Genomic DNA, 24,256 nt, shown 5'->3' on the forward strand with positions numbered 1-24,256 from the left:
TGTGTGACCAGTGAGCAAAGGAAACGGGGTGGGGTGGGACTCACCACTGTCTCTCTTCATGGACACCTTATGAGAGGTACAGCCCATCAAATCCCTGATTTCACAGACACAGTATTGTTGCTTAGGTTAAAACTAAAGTGGTAGAGCCACTTCCTGCTGACCACATGAATCACTTGAAGGCTGGTTCCTGTGGGGAAGGAGTTGGGATGTCCTTATCACTGCAGATAAGGACACTGAAGGAGGCGGTGGGGAAAATGCCATTATGAAAACCCAGATGATTCAGGTGTATTCAACCTCTGTGACTTTCTGCTTAGGGCATAGCAAAAGGGGAGCAAAAATGAATTAAAACCCTCTTTCCCTTCAGGGCATTTTACTCTAATTAATCTTACAGTAAGGCTATTTAAAATGAAGCTTTCATTATTGACTTATCATCAACAGTAATTTCTTGCAAGCGAAAAATAAACTTTTCCAGAGTGGATTTTTGTAAATCAATTGGTGATTATTCTTTGTATTTCATTTTCATTTTTAAACTTAAAATTTTACTATTGAGTGATTAACAACTATTTCTTGTGCACGAAAAATAGAATTTTTAGGTGTGCATTTTTGTTAAATGGTTATTATGCTTTGCATTTCATTTTTATTTTTATACTGTGAGAGCATTGACTTCTTTTCACTGCCTTTGTCTTTATAGTCACTTTCTGTACTTGAGGTGGGTCAGAGCTGACTTTCGAGCCAGGACACCTGGTGCAGAGCCAAGTCTGCCCCTCACTAGCTACCTGACTTTGAGCAAATTTCCTAATCTCTCTATGCCTCAGTTTTCTCATCTATAAAACGACAGCAGTAACAGTACCTACCTCATAGGATTGTGGTGAGAATTCAATGAGGTAATATTTATAAAGCCTGGCATAGACTAAGTGCTATGTATGTTTTTGGTGTTAATCTTTGACAAGTGATACTCAATTTCCTTTTGCAGTAGTTTCCATTTGGCATCATACTTTAAAGTAAAAAACAATGAGCCTTTTAAAAGAGAAGCATTAATAAATAATAGCACAAGTCATTGTAGAGTGCTATGGCCAGAACTGTGATGTTGGTAAGCAGATAATTCAAGTGTGGACTGTGTCTCATGTGGTGATCGATGGCTTCCTTATAAATCAGGCAGTAGATTTGACTTGGAGTTTTTGCCAATCAATCAGCAGTGAATGAAAGCCCTTTTCTAAGAGTAAGTATAGTGATTTGCTATACTTATTATTGGAATAAAATCACCCTAAAACTGGTACTTGAAGAGGCTTGGTTTCTGAACAAGTTGAGATATAGAACAATGCAAAGACAGGGACCATTTATTTCCTGTTTACTGTCAGAAGCCAGTAAAGGTAATGGCTTTGGCTGTACTGGCCTCATGGATTGCTAACAGCTGTGAACCCCTGAGTTAGACAGAACTGCCTAACTGGGCTGGGGCAGGAATCCCCTGGGGGAACAGGAGGCCCACCCAGGGGAGGCTCCGGGCACAAGGAGGAACAGAGAGAACTTGTGCCCAGCGTGAGCAGGCATACTCTCAAGAGAAAGAAAGTAGAGCATGGAGCAGAGCTTGCCTTTTCCATTTGCCCCGAATTTAACAATCCGCACTTGTCACTCCTCTTCCTCAGGGATAAGAGTGTGCTTAGGAAAAATTCCTTTTAATGAAGGGGAAAACTGTCTCTCTCTAATAAAGGCCCAAACTGTTAGGGTGCCCTATTGTTTGGTCTCCTTTGTAATCATATGACTTACAGGGTCTGCACTAGTATTAATTAACTACATATGGCATTAATTAACTATATATGGCATCACTCACTGGAGTCTCCTGCACGAACCTGTCATTCTTCCTGGTGAGGCTTCTGCTGCACCCACAGACAACTGGGGAGGGGTGGTGGGCAAGTTAAGGTATTTTCTCTTTATCAGGAAGAAAAAGAAAAGTAGTGGAGCCCCTGCTTAAAAAAAAAATCAGTTCATGGGTGATCTTAGTTGCTGTGATGCAAATGGTGTGTGTGTGTGTGTGTGTGTCTGTGTGTGTGTGTGTTGGAATAGACAGGAGGTAATTTTCTTATTTTTTGGCACTTGCAGATCATAAGAGAATTTAACATTAAGCAAACTTCCAAAATTGTTCCTGAGCCTTCCTAGATATTTAGGTAAATCTTTGAAGTGAGACACAGTAGTCTTTTTTTTTTTTTTCAACTTATTTACTTATTTTATTATTTATTTTATTTATTTATTTTTGGCTGCATTGGGTCTTCCTTGCTGCGTGCGTGCTTTCTCTAGTTGCAGTGAGTGGGGGCTACTCTTCGTTGCGGTGCGTGGGCTTCTCATTGCGTTGGCTTCTCTTGTTGCGGAGCACGGGCTCTAGGCACGCGGGCGTCCGTAGTTGTGGCTTGCGGGCTCTAGAGCGCAGGCTCAGTAGTTGTGGCGCATGGGCTTCTTTGCTCTGCGGCATGTGGGAACTTCCCGGACCAGGGCTTGAACCCTTGTCACCTGCATTGGCAGGCGGATTCTTAACAACTGTGCCACCAGGGAAGCCCCGACACAGTAGTCTTTCATCGTTAATTTCACAAACTGCCAATAATCTATTTTCCATATCTTTTAAAGATATGCTTGTAAAATGACATAGCCTACACAAAATTACCAACTAGTAATAGCATGTGTAATTTTCTGAAGCTGAAAAACAATAGCACAGTTATTTATTTATGCTTTGGTCTGCTAAGCTTATCATTACCAGACAAGGAAATAGCATGTCATATTTTTACAAACTGTTTAACAGTAGTTATTAGTAGCAGTTCTTCACAAAGCCAGGTGGGAAGTAGTTTTATTTTTTTCAAAAGTTTGCTTTGGAAATGAAAACACTATTGCTTTATACAAAATTACTTTTGCAATATGGGAATTTTGATTTAAAAAAAAAAAAGACATTGTATCTCTGTAGCCCAGTGGTAACATTTTTAAGATTCTAGTGACATACTCAGGAAACATTCATAAATCAGTTAAGTGTCTAGCACAGTCATGTTTTACTCTGTGTGATCTTAGGAAAATGATTTCATATTTCTGTTTTCTACTTGTCTTTGAAGAAACAGAGATCATGGTAATCTATTAACATCTTTGAAGCTCTCTGGGATAAAGAATATGCTAATTATTCTTTTGGCATTATAATATTTATACTTTATTTAAATATGACTTTTGAATTAGACCAGTCCATTCTGTTGAAATAATGACAAATTTGGAGATATGACTAGTGTGTCTTTGGGACACAGTATTTCCATGTCCTATGTAATCTCAAAATTTCCCTGGTCTTGTAATAATAAGATGGCAGCTTCATTTTTAATGACCACGCTGTAAGGCACTGTCGACTCTTTTCTAGAGATTATGTCATTTCATTGTTTTGGTTAACATTAGGTTTGAAAAAATTGCAGCTCTAATTTTAGCCGTGGGGACAAATATTTGTGTTGTTGGTAATTAACAAGACTTCTGAAGGTCAGATATAAATACATAAACTCTACTGCAATATTAGTTTGCATTTCCCCTTTTTTGGTAAGGGTGTGGAAAAAGCCATAACAAAGTATACCAAAAAGGGAATGATAGTTTGAAAGAATAAAGTTGTAATTTAGAAAAGGTAATTTCAAAAGATACCTTGAGTAATGCATATTCAATATGAAAAATACTGGTAATGCAGAAAAAAGAAAACAATCACGCAAATGTTCTATTACTTAAAGACAATGTGTTAACAATCCTGAGAATATTCCAAATCTGGTTTTCTAGTGCACTTTCGTTTTACATTGTTGTGATTGTACTATTGATACTATTTTATATGCTGCTTTTTTCATTTAATATTACAGCATAAGCAATTTATAAATTGTCACAAACTTCTCACAAACTATTTTCACTGGCGACATAATCTATTATCGAATGGTATAGAATAACAGATCATTTACCCTTATTAGTGTGATTGGTGCTCTGATATTTACTGAGTTTTGGGAGTTTATCCTCTCTGCCTCATTTATTCTCTCCTCCTCTCTGCTTAGTCTGCTAAACAAAACTAAGACTTTGGTGCATTTACTATAAAAGTTCTAAACCTGCCTGAGCAGGACTTCTGGTTCCAAAAGACAGAGCAGCATAAAACTCAGATGCAACATGGTAATTACATTATTTAATTATGAGACAGATATGTGCACATTTCTCTGTAAAGTGGATTTGTTCAAACTCAGTAGCTTCTGGATCCTAGGAGAAATTGAAACATTGTCTCTTGAGAAGGTGTGTGCTTCCGGCAACAAAAATGAAAATAAACAAGTGGGACTACATTAAACTAAGGAGCTACAGCACAGCAAACAACAATTGAAAAGGTAACCTACAAAATGGAAAAAAAAAATTCACAAACCATATATCTAATGAGATTAATATATAAACTATATAAATAACTCATACAACTCAATAGCAAAAAAAAAGCAAATAATTCAACTTAAAGGTGGGCAAAGGACCTGAATAGACATTTTTCAAAAGAAGGCATAAAAATGGCCAAGAGGTACATGAAAAGATGCTCAACATCACTAATCACCAGGGAAATGCAAATCAAAACCACAATGAGATACCACCTCACACATCTTAGAATGGCTATTATCAAAAAGACAAGAAATAGCAAGTGTTGGAGAAGGGTGGAGAAAAGGGAATACTTGTGTACTATTGGTGGGAATGTAAATTGGAGTAGTCATTACGGAAAACGGTGTGGAGGTTCCTAAAAAAATTACAAATAGAACTACCAAATGACCCAAACATCCTACTCTAGGTATATATGTAAGAAGGAATTGGGGGAATTCCCTGGCAGTCCAGTGGTTAGGACTCTGCACCCTCACTGCCGAGGGCCTGGGTTCAATCCCTGGTTGCAGAACTAAGATCCTGCCACAAACTCATGTTCATTGCAGCATTATTCACAATAGCCAAGATATGGAAACAACCTAAGTGTCTGTCAGTGGATGAATGGATAAAGAAGATGTAGTAGATACATACAGTGAAATGTTATTCAGCCTTGAGAAAGAAGGAAATCTTGCCACTTGTGACAACATGGTTGAACCTTGAGGGTATTATGCTAAGTGAGATAAATCCAACAAAGAAAGACAAATACTGTATGACCTCACTTAAATGTGGAACCTAAAAAAGCCAGACTCATAAAAACAGAGAGTAGAGTGGTGGTCACCAGAGGTTGGGGGGTGGGGGAATTGGGGAGATGTTGTTTAAGATGATGTTTACAGCTAGTAGCTAAATAAGCATAGTGAATAATAGTCAATAATGCTGTACTATAAACTTCAAAGTTGCCAAGAGACTAGATCTTAATTGTTCTCATCACAAAAAAATAAATGATAATTCTGTAACATGATAGAGGTATTAGCTACGGGTTTGGGTAATAAACATACATAATATCTAAATGTATCAAACCAACACATACACCTTAAACTTACACAATGTTACATGATCTCAATTTTAAAAGTTTAAAAAATTAAAGTCCATTTTTAAAGAAAAAAAAGGTGTGTGCTTGAGAGCCTCATGGCTTATGGGGATAAATATCTGCAGCATCCCCAGGCTGAGTACGATGTGGAAGACAGTACAGTATGTGGTAGTTTGTGAAAACCAATTCATCTAAATGAAGTTTCAGGAGTTTTTAGATTTTTCCACAATTTTACCTCTTTCCCAATAAAGGTCTAACTCTTTTTAATCAAGCTAACCATTTAGGGTCATTAATTAGGATCACTTAAAACTGAGTGTAAGGGACGGGGACACCGTTCTGTTCCGCCGCGTCCGAGGGGTGCAGCTCGGCGTTGTGGAGCGGAAAGAACACTCGAAGGGCTTTCCTGACATTGACAGTCGATGATTTAAAACCCCGCTAGAATTTGTAAGTGTGTGAAGCATTCCCAGACCCTTCAACCAACTCAACAGCGGCTATTTCCCTGTGACTGGGTCCTGATTAAGGTCCTCCCAAGAAAGACTTCATTGGATCCACGCTCAAGAGGACTCTGCCAGGTTTTCCTGACCCGTCTACATCGCTATCAAGTGCCAAGGCCTTAAGACTTGGGTACGTGTATTGCAACGGCAAGAGTGCCAGTGCCCACCAAAGATTCACTGGACCTGTCAGCTCCTCTGTTTCACCAAGCAGACATGATAACTTACCAGCAAAGCAGAGTAAGCCAGGTGCCTCTGCATGATACCACCAGCTGATAACACACAAGAAAAAATAATTAACTTAGACTAGAACCCTATCTTTTCTTGAGAAGCTGGGATTTAAAGGAGCTATTCTGAGATCTGTGCTGCTAGTAAGTGACTGATAACATAGACTGGATCAGTCCCTGAGTTCAGAGACTGGGTTCCAAGTGAGTGAAAAATAGACAACGAAATGTTGAAGAATTGCACAGAGGTGCAAGCCAAATTTTACCCTCTCCAAGTAATGGTGGTTGGACTGAGAAAGTGCTAAACCAAACCTGTAATAGGACTGGTTGTTTGGGTGTCTCTCTTTGTCATTGTGGCCTCTTACAGTTACATTGCTTTCTGTGTTGTCTCTCTAGGTCCCAATGTTCTCAGATAACTCACATTGCCCTGACTGAGGACAGCAATGGTTCCCTAGTTTAGAACTAGACCATTGGTTGTACCAAACTGAACTGGTTGAGAATGAATGTTGCCAAGTATTCTTAGACCGTATTAACAGAGCTGATTATTGCCCTGAGTGTTATCCTGATAATCCTGCTAATAGAAGCCTTGTTCTTCCTTGGTCTTTCCCACTTGAGGGGGCTCCCCCAAATCTTACCAGGTGGACCTTTGAAAAAGCTTGCCACCCATTTCTTCTGGGTCCTCCACTGGTTAGAAAAAGGATATATGACTCTAGAGTTGCTGGTTTTAACCCTGCATTACAGTTAATCCTGATCAGAACAGACAAAACCTTGAACAAAAAACTTGGCCAAAGCAAATAACTTCTTAAACTTAAAATTTTCTTAAAGTAAAAATCATGGAGACTCTAGAGGGTTGTGTACTAGTAGCCCAAGGAAGATGGAAAAATGACTCCTTTCTATATCTGATCCAGACTGTCACTGCTCTGGGAAACTGCTTAAATTGTTGTTGGATCTGCTTCCAGGGTCTGTGGATCTCTTCTTCAGCATGAATTTAATCAGCATTCCAAGCCAGACTGTTCATCTAGAACCTGACTAATCCATATTTCCTATGTTTTGGAATTAGCTTACTCCTAAAAATCTCCACAGCCTAATTATTGACATTATTATGACATGGTAGTCCTGGAGGAGAAGCCCCATGCTGTGTGTACTTTCATTATATTCTAGTGATAACTTTTGTGGGAAAGCATCCTTGTAGCTGAATTCTAGATTATTCCAGTAAAACAACTAGACATTTTAATTTTATTTATTTATTTATTTACTTTTGGCTGTGTTGGGTCTTCGTTTCTGTGCGAGGGCTTTCTCTAGTTGCGGCGAGCGGGGGCCACTCTTCATTGTGGTGCGTGGGCCTCTCACTGTCGCGGCCTCTCTTGTTGTGGAGCACAAACTCCAGACGCGCAGGCTCAGTAGTTGTGGCTCATGGACCTAGTTACTCCACGGCATGTGGGATCTTCCCAGACCAGGGCTCAAACCCATGTCCCCTGCATTGGCAGGCAGATTCTCAACCACTGCGCCACCAGGGAAGCCCTAGACATTTTAATAATAAACTATATTGTTCTAAATTCTACCTCATATATTAATCAGTGATAATTATATATATATATAAAATTTATTCATATATAACTATTTATTCATCATTGGCTCTATTTAGCTCATCCTCAGTGTGGGTATGACATGATCGATAACTGGTCACTGTCAGAGAAATCACATTCAATCAGGCAACACCGATATAGGTGACATAAAAGCATGCAGAAATGCCTCTGTCTACATCTCCTTGGCTCTGCATAAGCAAATACTATCCTGTCTTTGTGGTGACTGAACGTAGAATGTCCTCCCCTGGCAATGGAAAAGTACCTGTCCTAGGAGATCGGTGACAAAAGAAGTTACCCAGCTTGACTCCAGATATACTATGAACAGTTTAGTGGAAGCATTTTTCTTAGAACTAAGAAGGTCTTACCTGACAATGGTCTCATTCTGGCCTTCACTTGTTCATAAGAATCATGGAACTAGAGTTGAGGTAAGAAACTTAGAAAAAGCGTTGAAAACATCTCAGAGGCCACTGAACAATTTAAAAATTCCACTTAAGATTCTAGATAATCCAGAGCTTGTGTAGCAACTCGATTTTCTCAAGGTCCCAGGTTCTTTCTATCTTTCCCCTTTGGGATCCTTATCATATTGGCTTGTTGTCCTCACAGTTCTCAACGAGTACGATGTAGCTTGTTGCTGCTGCAGACATTTCAATCCCAATCAAAGGCTGGAAGAAGGGAGCAAAAAGCTTTCTCCTTTCAAGTCTGTTTCTTTTATTGGGGAAGAAGATGTTTCTCAAAAGTCCCTCACAGATATTTTCTTACATCTCATTACAGCAAGGATTTTTCCCGTACATCCTTGAATCACAAGGGGGCCTGGGAAACCTGGCAGAGGGGAATGGAGTTGGCATTGCCTGGGTAGGGCACATTATCTCCCCTAATAAAATCAGAGCTCTTTTAGGAAGGAAGAAGTAAGGAATGAATGGCTGTTGGTATGTAACAAATCATGCCTGCCACATGTTGTTAAAAAGTCCCTTGTTAGTCTGTTTAAAGAATGTACCCCAGAGATCTACCCTGTATCCGCCTTATGTCTGTCATGATGGAAGTTCTCTTCTGTTCTATTGCTGAATAAACTGTGTGGACTGCTAAAACAAAAAACCAAAAAACGAAAAACTGAGTGTAGAAGATACTGTTGTAATTCGTGTGCAGTTTTCAAATTGATGTCACAGTCATTTTGACACGCTTGTGACTGTGTTGAGTACACTTGGCTCTGGTTCTGTGATTTCTATATAGATGGTTAGGTGTTTATCTTGTTCTCTAGGCATTTTCTTCATTCTCTATATGTCATTTCCTTGCAGGGTCTGTCAGTCAGCCTTTCTTGTAACGATGCTGTGTAACGACCTCAAAATCTCAGAGGCTTACAACGAAGTACTTTTTTCCTTCTCATGGGTCTGTGGTGTTCCCCTGGACTCAGGTAGCATCAGGCTATGTTCAGGGCTGCTGCATGGGTCTCTTCTGGGGCTCAGACTGAATGCACAGTGACTACCTTAGTATATTTCCCTGTGGAAGTGGCAGAAGTACAGGAGGGCAACCCAAATGCACAAACCCATTTTAAGTCTCTGCTTGTGTTACTCTACCAATATTCCATTGCAAAAAGTGAGTCATATGGCCAAATCCAAGCTCAGGGGGTGTGGCAGTACATTCCACACACTACCAGAATATGGCAAGGACATATAATACCACACAAATTGGACAAAGTATTATGCTAATATTAATATTAATATTATGCTAATTATTCCATAATTATTATGCTAATTATTGGACAAATTGAGACCAATAATTATATTTACCATACAGTGTTCAACATGTTATATTTGGGGCTTAGTTACTTTTTTTCTCTATTGGTTTCCATTTTCATAAGGCAACTGGTCTTTTCTGTGCTTTTTAAAATGTCTTTTTCATCAGAGGCTTGTCCTCCCAGATAGCTCTGCATAAGTTTTATGGGCATCGAATACTTTGCTGTTACTCCTCATCGAATGTTTGAGTTGGAAGGTACCTTAGAGTTTCAGTCCTATCACGTTGCAGATCAGAAAACCAAAGTGCAAAGAGGTTAGGTGACTGGCATAAGAACACACAGCTAGCCAATAACAATATATTTTCATGTGCAAAGTGAGGAGCAGGACATTTTAAAGTTCCTGTTTTCCTTTTGACCCTTATGTCCTATCTCATTCTAAGCCAGTTCCCAGGGCCACTTCCCGGGAGGGGTTCAGCTGGCCTGCCTGCTTTGGAAATACTAAGCACAGAATAATAGACGGCAAGGGCAGAGGGAGCACGAATGAGCCCCACGCCCCCTCGCCCTGCAAGTTGGTCGGCAGGCAGTGTCCGTCCTCCCCAGCAGCCGAGGCGGAGCCCTGCAGTGCTGGGCTCTGGGGAAGACGCACAGGTCTTCTGAAGGTCAGGTTGATGACCTCTCACTGAGAACACCTTTTAAAATGGTTTCATGAATCCTCACAGTTGCTAGGAGATTGTAGCAAGGTGTTTTCTGTGGACACTTGGGCATGGTTTTGAAAGCCCTTTGGTGCGAGAGAGAGTCATGAAATTAGGAAGTCTGAGATGATTTGTGTATGTGCAAGTGCAAATCAGTGTGTTTCCATATTTTAACGGAACAGCAAGAACACATCCGTCTTGTCATTGTGTACAAAATTGTTAACAGTTTCATTTGTGTCACCTATCATCTGAGATTCCCAGCGAAACTGAGTAGTTCATCAACATCAGGTAATATTTATAAAGAGTCTGCGTCTGTGCGTGTGTGTGCAGGTGTAAGCCCCTCAGCTTGATGCTTAACTGCTTCATTGGTTTCCTTCCGTCCGCTGTGGCCAGGAGCCAGCTGTGCCTACTTGTTTCATTCTGCACACATGGTGCTTTCAAATGACACTATTTACATGCAAATTAAAAAAACAATCATTTTTTGGAGGAAGAACCAAAATTCAGTGGGTTGTTTTTGCTGCCTGAGAAGTTCTTTGCATTACCTATCTGCTCTTAGTGCTTTTGTTTATATGACTGTGATACGTTACATTGATGTCAATTTGAAACAAGTTGCATAGATAGGATGATAACACTTCTAATCATTTCTAACTTTGACTGAAAAAAAAGTTATACAAAAATTAAAATGCCCACATCAGAATTAGCAGCAGTTTACTCTGCAGCTGAGGTGATCAAGCAAATGCTCATGAACCTGATGAAAATAAGAAATGATGATTATTTATCAGAAATGAAACCTGTAATACAAGGGTGGAGAATTTTACTCTGTAGAAATAAAAAGTTAAATATTTTTATTATTAATTTTATATAATTATTCACAAGTTCACAGCAGAAATATTTTTATACTATAATTTATATATCACTTTCAATAATTTAATTGTTTAGAAATCAACTTGGTATTTCCTTGTGTTCCTTTTTCAAAGGAGTGAGATTTGTTCTTTTTCATCTAGTGGTTTCTAGTCCAACTGATTTCTGAGTCACTTTCCTGCAGCTGATATTTGACAGAATTTATAGTGCTGTGTCATGAATGATTTAGGATTTTTAATTGTACTTGACCACCACATGGCCAGATTGGTTAAATGACTTGAATGTGTAAAGTTGGCCAGAAATTTTGATGACTTCACTGTGGTCAGTTGGATCACTGGGAGTAAACATGGTGGCAAACTCTTGAATCTTTTTTTTCCTTTCTTTCTTTACACACACTGGGGCCTCAGTGAATGCTTCCTAAATGAATGGAGACTTTGAGCTTCTTTTAGATTACCTAAGAGAAACTTGAGGGCTGAGCACACACATGAAAGCCATAGACAAAACATGAAAGTTTGTTTGCCAAGATTTTTCTAATTTTTCATTGATCCAAACCTGGCAGGCATTCAAAGTTGTATCCATACATACAAACTGACCAGGGAATGCTATGGTTACATTTAATGGAAATATTAGCAAATAACATTTATTGAGCACTTACAAAATGCCAAGATGTGTGATAAGCATACATCATCTCTTTTAAATCCCGTTAACAACCCTTTGAGGCAAGGAGCTCATTTAATATCTATTAGTAGATGAGGAAATTTGGTTTCCAGAAATAATGTAACTTGTTCAAGGTTATGTAGCTAGTAAGTGGTGGAACATGAATTCAAAACCCAATCCTCTGAATTCCACCAACATCTTCAAGATTTCTGGTCTTTTCATGAATCTCCGATGCCAATATGTATGCCAGTTGAATCCTTAAAAGGTCATTTTTTTCAGAAGTATATTTTATCTGTGCATCTGAAGCACATGATCTTGAGTAGTTTTATTCATATATTGCTTGAAGGGTATTATAGTTGTAACATTTTCAGAACATACCCAAAGAGACCTTTTTGTCTCAGGTCCAGTGGACAGAATGATAAATGAAATGGGAAATCTTAATGAAGTCCAAGCCAAAGGGTGAGTTAAAATGAGCCATGTGGGCCCACAGATGAAGTGAAGTGTTCATGGCTGCTGTAAAGGAGAAAGTCGAAAAAGAACATTTAAGAAATGAGCAGAGATAACTATACCTCTGCTTTAAGAGTATATAGATTTTTCTCTAAGTATTGCTTGAGCTACATCATGAATTTTGCTACATAGTATTTTTATAACTCTTCTGAACTTAGTGTGTTCTCATATCTAGTATGATTTCTTTGAGTCATGGGTCATTTAGAAAGTGTGTTTCTTAAATTTCTAAGCATGTTTTCTTTCAAGGCTATCTTTTGGTAATTGATTCCTAAGCTAATTTATTCTGTGATGAGAGAGTAGATTTGTGTGATACTGATTCTCTAAAAATTTTAGAAATTTTATTCCTGGCCTACCATATGATCACTTTTGTAATTTTTAAATGTATGTCTGAAAATATGTGTTCTGTATACATATGTATATGTCGTATCTTGTTAATCGTGTCTTTGAAATCTTTTGTATCCTTATTGTCTGCTTAATCAATGAATCATTGAGAAAAGTGTTAAGATTTCCCACTAAAGGGTAGATTTATCAGTTAAAAAAAAAAAAGAAATGAACATAGAAAAGGAGAAACAAATGTAATTTTTCTCAGGTATACCCCTTTCACTATGAATTGAATTGTATTCTGTTAATCAGAGGTCCCTGGGCACATTCTTGGGATTTGGGAAGTTACGCAGTAGAGGAAGGTGGGCCTTTAGAGAATTCTCTTCCCTGCTTTTCAGACACAAGTTTCTATTTTTTTAAAAAGATAATTCATACATGTTTGTTTTGTTGGGTGCTTTAAAAAGCAATTTCTCAACTGTGGCCTCATTTCATTGTCAGGGAAAGCAGGCAGAGGAGTTCCCACTGAAGTGGCTGCTCATCCAGCATCAAGGAAAGGAAAATGGAGTCCTAGGCCAGGAGTCAGGGTACTACCATCGCTGCCATCTAGATTCAGTTGTGATGTCTGGCATCATCACAGAGATATTTCATGTCATGTAATATTCTGGGTAACAGAGGGCTAATTTTTCAATATCAAAACATTTAAACTACTTGCAATCATTTGGGTAAATGTGATTCACTTGATAATTAATCGTTTTGATTACATTTGTATAATATAATAAATCTTTTCCTAGTTAACTCTGCTGGTGATGGGTATGGTTAAACTGTCCTTGAAAACCGAGGGTAGTTTGGTAAACATTTGTTACTTGTGCTACTCTCTCATGCATGGATGTCGTCTCAAAGATTACTGGGGTGTATTGGTCTTACTTGGATTGCTTTGCCTTCAGAACTCTGTTGTTCTTCTTATGGTTTTCCTCCTTCAATCCTTAGGGAAGATTTGTTCTGGGAAATTTATTTACTGGTGGTGAGAATTGACCACATGGCTTCTGTGACTAATGCATACTGATTTCTCAGGGCCCAGAGTTAGCATTGGCTTCTGAGAAACTCCATTCGAGATCCTGGGGACAACATGGCAGCAACTGTATGGAATCTGCTTTCACAAAGTAACTGGCAGTTGCCACAGGCACTTAAGGAATTGTCAGTTAGTTTCACGTTTCAGGTCATGTTAGAGGGATTGTTTCTCTAGAGCCTCTTTTGCCACAATTTCTATTAAAAAAGACTGTTCTTTACACAGCTATTTTTTAAAGTTGAGTAACCGATATCTGTGGTGGAAAAGTTACAGCTAAATATGCTGGACTGGCTTTCCTGATAAAAGATATATCTTAACTGTGGCAGAGAGAAAAAAAAAAGCCTTGATGGCAGACAGACCTGGGTATGAATTCTGGCTTTGTCTCATACTAACTGTAAGACTTTATGGTTTCCTAGCTTTGTCCTCTACTAACTTAAGACCTCAACAGGGTATTGTCTGTTGCCTCATCTATAACATGGATCCAAAAGTAACTTCCCTGTAGGGTTGGTGGGTTATTTATGGTGTATGTGCCTAATGCATATTCCTAGCTTATAGTAAGTGCTCAATAAAAACTAGTTGATATTGTTTAACATATATAATGGTTTCCAAGGAAGACAGTTGTCTTCAGGGAAGCAGCAAATAGTCTTGGTGTCCCTATAGTTTTTATTCCAGAATTTCTTTCCTGAATTTGGTCTTGACGATTACATTTACTTTCATGATCTGGAAGAGAAAATTTTGAGAAAAATATCCCCCCCCTCCTGCTAATTCACTGTTCACAGCTTTTTGCTTCCTGATAGTGAAAAAGTGACTAGAAGCCCGTGTAGTACAGCATATTATATAAGCCTCAAGTGTATTTCTTTGGTGTTGTATCACAGATAGGTTTTCCTGTTTCTATGTGTAATGATAGGGATAGGTAGGGAATGGAAAACGGATTATAAAGCCAAAGACAGTGCATGCTGTGCAAGGTGAAATTAATTATGAGAACACACTGTGAAGCACAGATGCACCTAGAAAAACATAACTGCACAATTTAAAAATATACTGGACAATTTTATAAAAATTGACAACCTATAACTTCAGGAAAACAGTGGGTAGCAGGACTTATGTATATGGAACTAACTTTTCGCCTTCCATTCTATGTTGACAGGAGATATCCCCCTTCCAGTTCCTCCACATACGTTACTGCAGTATTTGTGCAATTTCATTACAGCTTCATAGCACCTTTGGTCCAAAGGGACTTGTAAACTGGGGAGCATATTTTCAGCCCCACTACTAGAAGGCAGAGGAATTTGCAACTGCACGTTAGAAATTAGTTTCTAGAATTATTAAATGGGATATGAACACAAATGGAAGTGAAGTGGGTGAGGTGAGATTTCAAGTCAGGTAATTTCACAATTAATAAGTGCAGAGTGAGGAAAAAAAATCTGACTTAATGAACTTGGAGGAACTAAAGCTAGGAGCAAAGTCATTAGAAGAATATGAGGTAAAATTATACTCTCTGGAAGACTCCATCGAAGCTATAAAAGCATTTGGAGGCCCTGAAATAACACTGGAATTGTTTATGAAATGAGGAGTAATCTGTGAGGCGTCCATGGGGGGAAAGCCTGATTTGGAATTTTAAATTGGCCGGTGAAGTTTTGAGCATGTGGAATACTAGTGCCTCTGTTTTTCACACTAAGAAATTTGAAGTGGAGAAATCCTGTGCCCTAAGAGTGCAGGACAAAATAGTTTTTGGTATCAGTCCTGCTCATGGTTTTAAATGCACTGAGGTAGACACAACAACCAGATTTTACTATTCTGTACTGTGACTTACAGGGTAATAAGTTGACCTGAGAGTTCCAAGCATTTACTAGATTATGAAACATACCAGGATCCATATTCAATTGCTCACCATGGAGAAAGGCACCTAGGAGATTTGACGAGACAGTTGTTTTGCAAATCACATATATGCAAACTCTCTTCCCATTACCCTAACCTGCCGCCAGATTCCCCAGCTGCACAGCTTGGGGTGCTTGGGGAGCTTATGAGGAAGAGAGAGGCCATGGAGGTGGAAAAATAACCGAAGAGGTTAAGCCTGCCTTGACCTTTTTCCCCACCGCTCAGAATGCTTGATTGTATACCTTGTTTTTCTGGGAGCTTTGATCATCAGTTATGAGACGGCCCTTAGCTCAGTGATAATAACTAAGCAGAAAATACAATATTTCTGGCTTCTTAATTGTAAAAGCGAAACACGCCATGCCTCACATCCCCTACCGTCACCCACACCTCCCGAAAACAACCCCTAAATGCTGCATGTTGGCCAATGACCACATTGCACAATAATCAGGCAGATGTCCTGTCCTTTAGGCCTTGCACTGCCACCACTTTGTCAGATGGGAAGAGCCTTGTGACCTCCATGCCCTCCCCTTTGAATTACCCTCTGAAGTGCACTTCTGTGCCACTGCTGAGAGGCATTTACCAGGCTGTTCCCTCACTAGTGCGGGCTTTCATTTCATTGCTCCAAATGGATCACCTGGGACCCCGCTCTACCATCCATAGAATTACTGCTGGGTTAGTGTTTTTATAATTTTTTTTCCTGTGAGTTTTTGTTGTTGTAGTACTTTGTCTTCTACATTCAGAACTGGGGCCCTTGGCAAAGGAAGCAGAGATGGTGTTTTTAAATGATTAATGCAAAGCATCAGTAAAATATTGAAAATATGGCTGCTCTTTTTCAAAAAAGGCTCACCCTTAGGCTATGGGAAACTGTGGTCAAAATCCATTTAAAATTTATATTACATCAGGTTTTATAAAGAAAGGGGCAGAAAATCCATGATCATTTCTTTCAAAACCCACCCTTAAAGCTCTGTTACAGAATCTCTAAGCACCCTGACAGCACTGTAAGAGGTACCCTTTGTTCACATTTCTGTACTTTTCCCAGGGGCCTCGTAGTAGGTGATGACGTGGCCCCTCTAGCACTGACTTAGTTTTTCTGATTGAATGCCTGCCTGCCTTTGTGGTTCTGTGCAGCCTTTGTTCAGAGATATTTCTTACTAAAATCCACAAATTCACCTCCCGAAATCCAAAGGCAGGTTCCATTCACTAAATGTTAAATAGATAACGTGTTAGATGTGTGACATTGAAATTATGCAGTTATTTTATGAAGTTTGGGATGATTGCATCTGCACAGATTCAGAACCCAATCTTGTATTTCTGTAGAAGAATGTTGAACAGTCTGGTGTGTACTCTTCAGAGAATAAATTCACCTGCTTTGCACAGAGGCACTTTCAAGGAAAACATGTGCATCAGGTCCTATGGCTGAGCTGAAAGAAATCATATTATGAAAAGGATGGGTGCCTGGCCCTGTGGGTTGAGCCCATGACTGCTCTTGCTAAAGGAAGCCCAGCTGGGCTATTGGAGTCTATTAACAAGGTACTAAGGCAGAGTAGCAGAATGGCTTTAGTAGAAAAGGCTGTGGGTTGTTCTTACCAGGGTTGCTCTAAGTATTAGGGCTGATGCCAATATTCTTGCGATAGTTTAGATGCTATGTTCTCTGAAGTCAGGGGTGATGTTTTTTGGAACAGTCTCACAAACTTAAGATTCTTTAGAGTAACTGGAAAATAAGAACCAAGGCTGTCTCTTTTAGAAGTATCCCTCATGGCTGAGATAAAATTAAGTTTCCTTTCCCCCTCTCTGTGTAATTTTTCCTGTGTATAATTTATGGTAATCCTGAACCCAAACAAATTGAGAAAAATTGTGATATGCCATTGACGCAGAGAGCTATTTTGAGAATTTTAGGAGGGTTTCATGGGGGACTGATTAGTGAATCCATGACCATTGCTGGCCAAAAATAAGAAATTAACTTTGTGAAATTTCCTTCCCAGGTTCATTTCACTGTTTACTGTTCTATGGGTCTTGCTGTTCACAGGACGGTTTTGGAGAACATCATTGAATTTTTGGAAAGATGTTTCTTCTTTTCCTTGCCTCTTTAACAAAAAATAGGATTCTTGGTATGTTCTCTTAGAAATAATTTTCTCTGGAGTTGAACTAGGTCTCTAAATTAGAAAGGCAAATTTGTTTTAAAATTTACATCCCTAAATCTTATTGGGTAAATGGAAAAGAAGCATTTTAATGTAGGCAAAGCCAACAGAATACCCTAAAATATTCATTGTTTTACCCTTTTTGTATTGTCTTTGGTTTTGGTGTCAAGATAAGACAACTCACAAAATGAGTTGGGAAGTGTTCCCTCCTCTTCTATTTTCTGGAAGAGATTATGTAAAATTAGTGTTAAGTTTTCTTTAAATGTTTGGTAGAATACTGGAGAGTGAAAACATCTGGACCTAAAGATCTCTTTCTCTAGAGTTTTTAAATTATGAATTCAATTTCTTTAACGGTAGTAAGACTATTTATATTATCTGTTTCATCCTGGTTGAGTTTGGTAGTTTGTAGTTTTCGAGGAATTGATCCACATCTTCTAAGTTGTAGGATTTATGTGCATAAAGTTTTTTGTAATATCACCTTTTTATCCTTTTAATGGCTACAGCATCTGTAGTGATAGTCTCTGCTTCATACTTGATATTGGTGACTTGTGTCCTTTCTCTTTTCATTTTTGTCTGTCTTGCTAGAGGCTTATCGATTTTACTGATTTTTTTTTTTTAAGAACCAGCTTTTTGTTTCATCAATTTTCTCTATTGTTTACCTATTCTCAATTTCATTTATTTCTGCTATTATCTTTATTATTTCCATCCTGTTTACTTTGGGTTTACTTTGTTCTCCTTTTTCTAGTTTCTTGATCCATTTAAGAGCTTTCTGCATTTCTAATGTAAGCTTTTTAGTACAATAAATTACCCTCTCAGCACTGCTTTAGCTATATTCTACATGTTTTGATGTGTTGTTTTTTAATTTCAGTTCTAAGTATTTTTAAAATTTCCTTTGAGACTTTCTTTTTGGCCCAAGGGTTATGGAAAAGTGTGTTGTTTATTTTCCACATATTTAGAGATTGGTCTTGTTTTCTTTCTGTTATTGATTTTTAGTTTGATTCCATTATGATCAGAGAATACACATTATAGTCAGATTTCAGTTCTTTTAAATTTGTTAGGTTTGTCTTACGACCAAGGATATGGACTATCTTAGGGAATATTCCATGAATGGCGTTTAAAAATGTATTCTGCTATTGTTGACTGTAGTGCTCTATATGTGGCAATTGGATCATGTCAGTTGATTTTGTTTTGCAGATCTTCTGTGTCCTTGCTGATTTTCTGTCTCCCAGTTCAATCAGTTGGTTAGAGGAGGGTGTCAAAGTCCCCAACTATAACTGTGGATTTTTCTGTTTCTCCTTTCAGCTCTCTCAGTTTTTGTTTCATGTTTATTAAGGCTGTGTTGTTTGGTGAGTACACATTCAGGATCATTATGTCTTCCTGGTGGATGGATCCTTTAATCATTTTTAGTGCCCTTTTTGTCTCTAGTAATTTCCTTTTCTCTGAAGTCTGCCTTATTAGATATTAATCACTCCTGCTCTTCAAAATTAACATTTGCATGGTATATCTTTTCCCAGCCTTTTACTGTTGACCTATAGGTTGTTGAATTTGAAGTAAATTTCTTACAAATGGCATATAGATGAGTTATGTTTTACTATTCATTCTGCCAATCTCTCTTTTGATTGGTGTATTTAGGTTTAAATTAACTGGTCTATTTATATTTAAAATAATTATTAGTATGTTAGAACTTAAGTTGGGAAAGTAACTTTTATTTTTATTTTCTGTCTAACATTCTCTTTTTCTGCCTGAATTTTTTGTTAGACTAGAGCCTCTGTGAAGGAAAGAAGCTATTATCATAGTATCAATACCTTGGCTTCATTAACCTGTGACTACAAAATAAATTTGAATTTCATTTTAAGTACCAATCATCTGATTATCATGTGCTGTGCTCAAACAGGTCCTCCAGTTATTTCTAAGGGCTCTGTTGTATGCTGTCTCATGCTCAGTAATGGGTTTCCATGCTCTTGGGCTCTTGCCTAAACTGCCTTGGTTGCCAATGACTCTCACTATATCCCCATGTTACTGTGTGCAGCTATCTTTGGTTATGTCATTCTGAGCTAAGAGAAAGGACTCCTGCTCTTCTTTTTGTCCTAAGCTCTTCCCATCAGTTTCCTACAGCAAAACAGTGACCAGACCAAAACTTTCCATGAACATTTGGTTAAGGTTTCAGAACTATGGGAGGGAAGGTGAGCCATGGAGTAGCCAACAATTACTACACAAACTCAGACACTTCCACAGCAGAGTATTCATGGCTGCCCTGAGTACATGTGCACATTGTGTCCTGAATAAGAGCGTCTAGCCCAGGAGATGCATAGAGGTTGAAATCTAGTCCACTTCCAGTTTATCATGCTCTGTGCTTTGGCTGGGACTGCAGCTGCTTGGAAGGATCACCTTTTTCTAAATCACACAGAGGTAGTGTATGGGTTTAAAGTGACCCCGGTGGACCCTTGCTAATACCCCTCCTTACTTAACAACTGGCATGCTTCAATACCTCAGAAAGCACCTACACCCCTTGTGGCCCAGAAGACTTTGGGCAACCAGATCTTTGTTCAGCATTTAAGTCCTTTGCTGCCTGTAAGTTCTCAAACGTTTCGAGACCATACTCTACTTCCTATCAAGCACATTGACATAAACATATATCCCACATTAATTTAATATTAATTGAATGAAAGGATTTTTGTAAGTTTCCTCTGGAAATTATTTGCAACTCATTTAATTTATGACTGGCAATGATTTCTTGGCAATCGTTCATATTCGAGAATTCTTGCAAAAAGAGATAATCTGACCAATTAATTTCCAAATGTAATGACATTTTAATGAATACTAATTTTAACAATTAGTGCTGTTGACACAATGTTACATTTTGTAGGCATTTAATTAAACATCTATTAATATTAATTTAGCAGTTTTCTTATTTTGGAGTCAATAATTTCCCCCCAATTTTCATACATTTTTATAGGCTCTTAAAATGCTTGTGTCTGTCGTTCCCAATGCAGAATGGACTTTGTGGGCAACTGCCTCACAGTCCAGATCTGACTGCCAAGAACCTGGAGAGAGCGTATCTTCACCTCATTTGTAAGGCTGCTTTCTGAGTCCCCATTTCCCCACCACTGGTTTGACCCTTTTCCAGGACAACTGACGGCATGAACATCAACTCCCTTACAGGGCAATTCCACCTCCATCCACACATGTGCCTTGCCCTTTAGTCTTCCAAAAACAACAGATTACAGTGGTGCAGCATATATACATTCCCCCAAATTTGCATTTTCTGTCTTGAATAATATCATGTGTAAAAATAAATGGTCTAGTCCACTTATTATCATAGTTTCACCAGTTTATCAACTCGTGAGGTCAAGGACATAGTCTGGTACCAATGCCTAGAACAGTGACTGGCACACAGTAGGCATGCAATACATATTTGTACATATTTAAATATTTTTTAATAAAAATAATTTAAAACAGTGCTGAGGATTTCCAGTAAATTTTTTCTTTTAAAAATGGTTTCAAGTTTGAGAATCACTGCTTTAAAGATAATATTATCTGCAAAGCTATCACTGCCCACCCATGAGATGAAACTTTGCATTGTTGATGGAAAACTCAGCTCCTTGGAGTGGCAGTCTCAAACCTCCCGGTTTTTAGAAAGGAGTCTTTGCAATACTTTTGCCTAATTGAAAGTCCATAGGCTTTCCTTACTCTGGACCAAAGGTTCATCTACCACAAAGGATAATCAAATGCTCACACTTTCCTAAAGTGGCATAAAACTACTTGCAACTTTTAAATGGTACATTTTTCAGTTTTAACCCATGTAGGGTTTTAAAAAAATCCTAGAACTCAGTAGCAGTCAGGGTCACTTCGATTAAAAGGCAATTTAGAATTCTTGAAAGGAGGGGAAACCTTAAACTAAGAAGTACTTCAAGACTTCCCATTAATTTCAAATATTTATGCTGAAAATTACTGTTCTGTAAATGAGCTATGAACTTGTAGACTCTCTAGATTAAGTCCAAGAGGACTAAAGGTTTGAAACAGGTAGAATTTTAGTTTACTTTTGCTTATGCATAATGATTTAGGTAGATCAACTTGCAGATGAGATAAAGTAAGATGGTCTTGTTCTTGGAACCACATGGCAGGGAGACCAAAAGGATGTGTAGGTTTTTTTTTTTAATTTATTTTATTTATTTATTTATTTTTGGCTGTGTTGGGTCTTTGTTGCTGCACGTGGGCTTTCTCTAGTTGTGGTGAGCGGGGGCTACTCTTCGTTGCGGTGCGCGGGCTTCTCATTGCAGTAGCTTCTCTCATTGTGGAGCATGGGCTCTAGGCGCGTGGGCTTCAGTAGTTGCGGCACACGGGCTCAGTAGTTGTGGCTCACGGGCTCTAGAGCACAGGCTCAGTAGTTGTGGCACACGAGCTCAGTTGCTCCGCGGCATGTGGGATCCTCCCGGACCAGGGATTGAACCCGTGTCCCCTGCTTTGGCAGGCGGATTCTCAACAACTGCGCCACCAGGGAAGCCCAGGATGTGTGTTTTAGTCATCCATTGCTCCATGACAAACTGTCCCAAAGCCTAGTGACTTAAAAATAACAATTTATTATTATCTCTTATGTTTATGTGGGTTGACTGGCTTTGGCTCGGAGTTTCTTGCTTCGGATTTCTCATGCAGTTTCAGTCAAATAGGAGTAGGGTGGGGCTGGAGCCATTTGAAGGCTCAATTAAGTGAACATCCAAAATGGCTCAATTACATAGTTGGCAATTGGCTGGGAACTCAACTAAAGCAACTGACTACAGTGCCTACATGTAGCCTTTCCATGTGGCTTGTGCTTCATGGGGCATGGTGGCTGGGTTCCAAAGAGAAGCATCCCAATAGTATTTGTTCCAAGACTTCTTATGACTGAACCCCAGAAATCACAGAATGTCACTTCTTCCATATTCTATTGGTCAAGCAAGTCACTAAGACCAGCCTAGGTTCAATGGAAGGATAATTAGATACTACTTCTTGATAAGGGTGTGCCAAGGTTACATTCTAAAGTAGTAAATAAGAAGAGAAATAGCATTGTCTATTGGACTGTTTCCTTTGGAAAATACAAACTACAGTAGCGCGAAATGGTAGATACAATGTGTGTTTGGAAAGTGATATCACTGACTATTAAAGGATTATAAGTCTGTACTTTGCAGACCTGAAGCACAAACATTAATAATATTAACTATACTTAATAATATAATATATAATATAATATAGTTAATAAGTATATTTATATAGCACTTTCTATGCTTCAGGCTCTAATCTAAGATTTTTGTTGGTATTAAGTCATTTAATCCTCATAATAACCCAGTAGATTTTATTATCATAAATTTATAGAAGATGAAACTGATGCAAAGAGGTTGAGTCACTTGCCTGGGGTTACAAAGCTGGTAAATAGCTGCTATTCTGGCTCTAGAGTTTGCACTCTCCATCATGATGCCATCCTGCCTCTGAATATTTGATATTCTTTTTACCTTAGATTTTTTTAAAGTTAAAACTATTCTTTAGTGTGTCTTATTAGTTGTATTAAGGAGAACAGATGTCTTTCTTTACATACTTTTTTGCCCACAAATGAGCTAGGGAAAGTAGGAGAGGCAAGGTATCTCTTGAAGCTGGGTATTTTGATAGTGGCAGAAAGCATTATCAAAGTATAAATTCCAAAAAGTTAAAAGCATGACTTATACAAATATAAAATGAACACGTTTCAAAAACATATTTAACACATTAATGATGGAACTAACAAGATGGGAAAGTTGGTTGAAAGTGAACTGGAGAAACACTGAAGTGTTTATATTAACTGAAAGAAAGGATGTTTGAATAAGATTGATAATTTAGATTTAGAAAGTGGTTAATGTTCTACAAGCCAGTAAAACTACAACTTTGGGGTTCTCTTTTATTTCTTTTAGATAGAAATTATTTGTACTGTTGGAATAATTCATTTGCATTGCTACGGGACAAGTTACATTACTATTTTCTGCAATTAATTTCTACCTTTACAGAATTATGAACTATTCAAATCAACGGCACGTAGCAAGGGGAACAAAGGTAGAAATCCATAGAAAATCAGATAACCCTTGGACAGTGCTAAATAATGCCTAGCACTACACAGAAAGGGTTCTCAGTTATCCCTTTACCCCATGACCAAGTCTTGGTCAATTTTTCCTAACAGAATAAAAATGAAAGTCCCCAAGAGACAGATACAGTGCACTTTAGTTGTTTTATTTGCTGTCCAGCATCGGAACGTATCCTCTTTGTTTAGGAAAAACACCACTGAGTGAGTCTTGGAGAGAAGCAGGGTTTCATGCTCTCTCTGAATTCCAATAGCAAGGATGCAGGCGCATAAATTAGATTTGCCCAACTAGATACTCTTGCCTAAGACTTTGAAACTTGAGTGAGTGATACGAAGAAGTAATGGTGACTTGAATTCTTCACTGGTAGTAAAGTTTATGCCAGCTGTGTCAGCAAAGACCCCCCACTCAGGTTGTTCTTATGGCATGACTTAGCAGTGGGTGTAACCTCCCAAATATCTTGCTTTCAACCTACTTTCACATCAGTTCTGTGAGCCTCCTAATATCCATTTTTTTTATTCCATCCATTTATATATATATATATATATATATATATGTTTTAACATCTTTA

The 24,256-nt window shown here is 38.4% G+C and overlaps 1 protein-coding gene, 2 long non-coding RNA genes and 1 pseudogene across 5 annotated transcripts in view; 3 read left to right on the forward strand and 1 right to left on the reverse strand.

Moving 5' to 3' along the window:
- Positions 1 to 24,256, reverse strand: part of LOC309626240 — a 161,935-nt gene that overhangs the window by 136,690 nt on the left and 989 nt on the right. The window lies entirely within an intron of this gene.
- SLC35F4 (solute carrier family 35 member F4) overlaps positions 1 to 24,256 on the forward strand; it is a gene marked incomplete at its 5' end in the record, with an annotated part of 267,380 nt that overhangs the window by 79,698 nt on the left and 163,426 nt on the right. The window lies entirely within an intron of this gene.
- The window catches only part of LOC309626239, a 187,194-nt gene that overhangs the window by 71,851 nt on the left and 91,087 nt on the right, over positions 1 to 24,256 (forward strand). The gene's annotated exons all lie outside the window — the stretch shown is intronic.
- LOC309626190 (torsin-1A-interacting protein 2 pseudogene) lies at positions 1,026 to 24,202 on the forward strand (annotated as a pseudogene). The gene has a single exon. The product of its transcript is annotated as a torsin-1A-interacting protein 2 pseudogene (transcript).

The sequence above is a fragment of the Balaenoptera borealis genome (genome assembly GCF_965194805.1).
Source record: "Balaenoptera borealis genome assembly, chromosome: 3".
In the NCBI taxonomy this organism is placed as follows: Eukaryota; Metazoa; Chordata; class Mammalia; order Artiodactyla; family Balaenopteridae; genus Balaenoptera; species Balaenoptera borealis.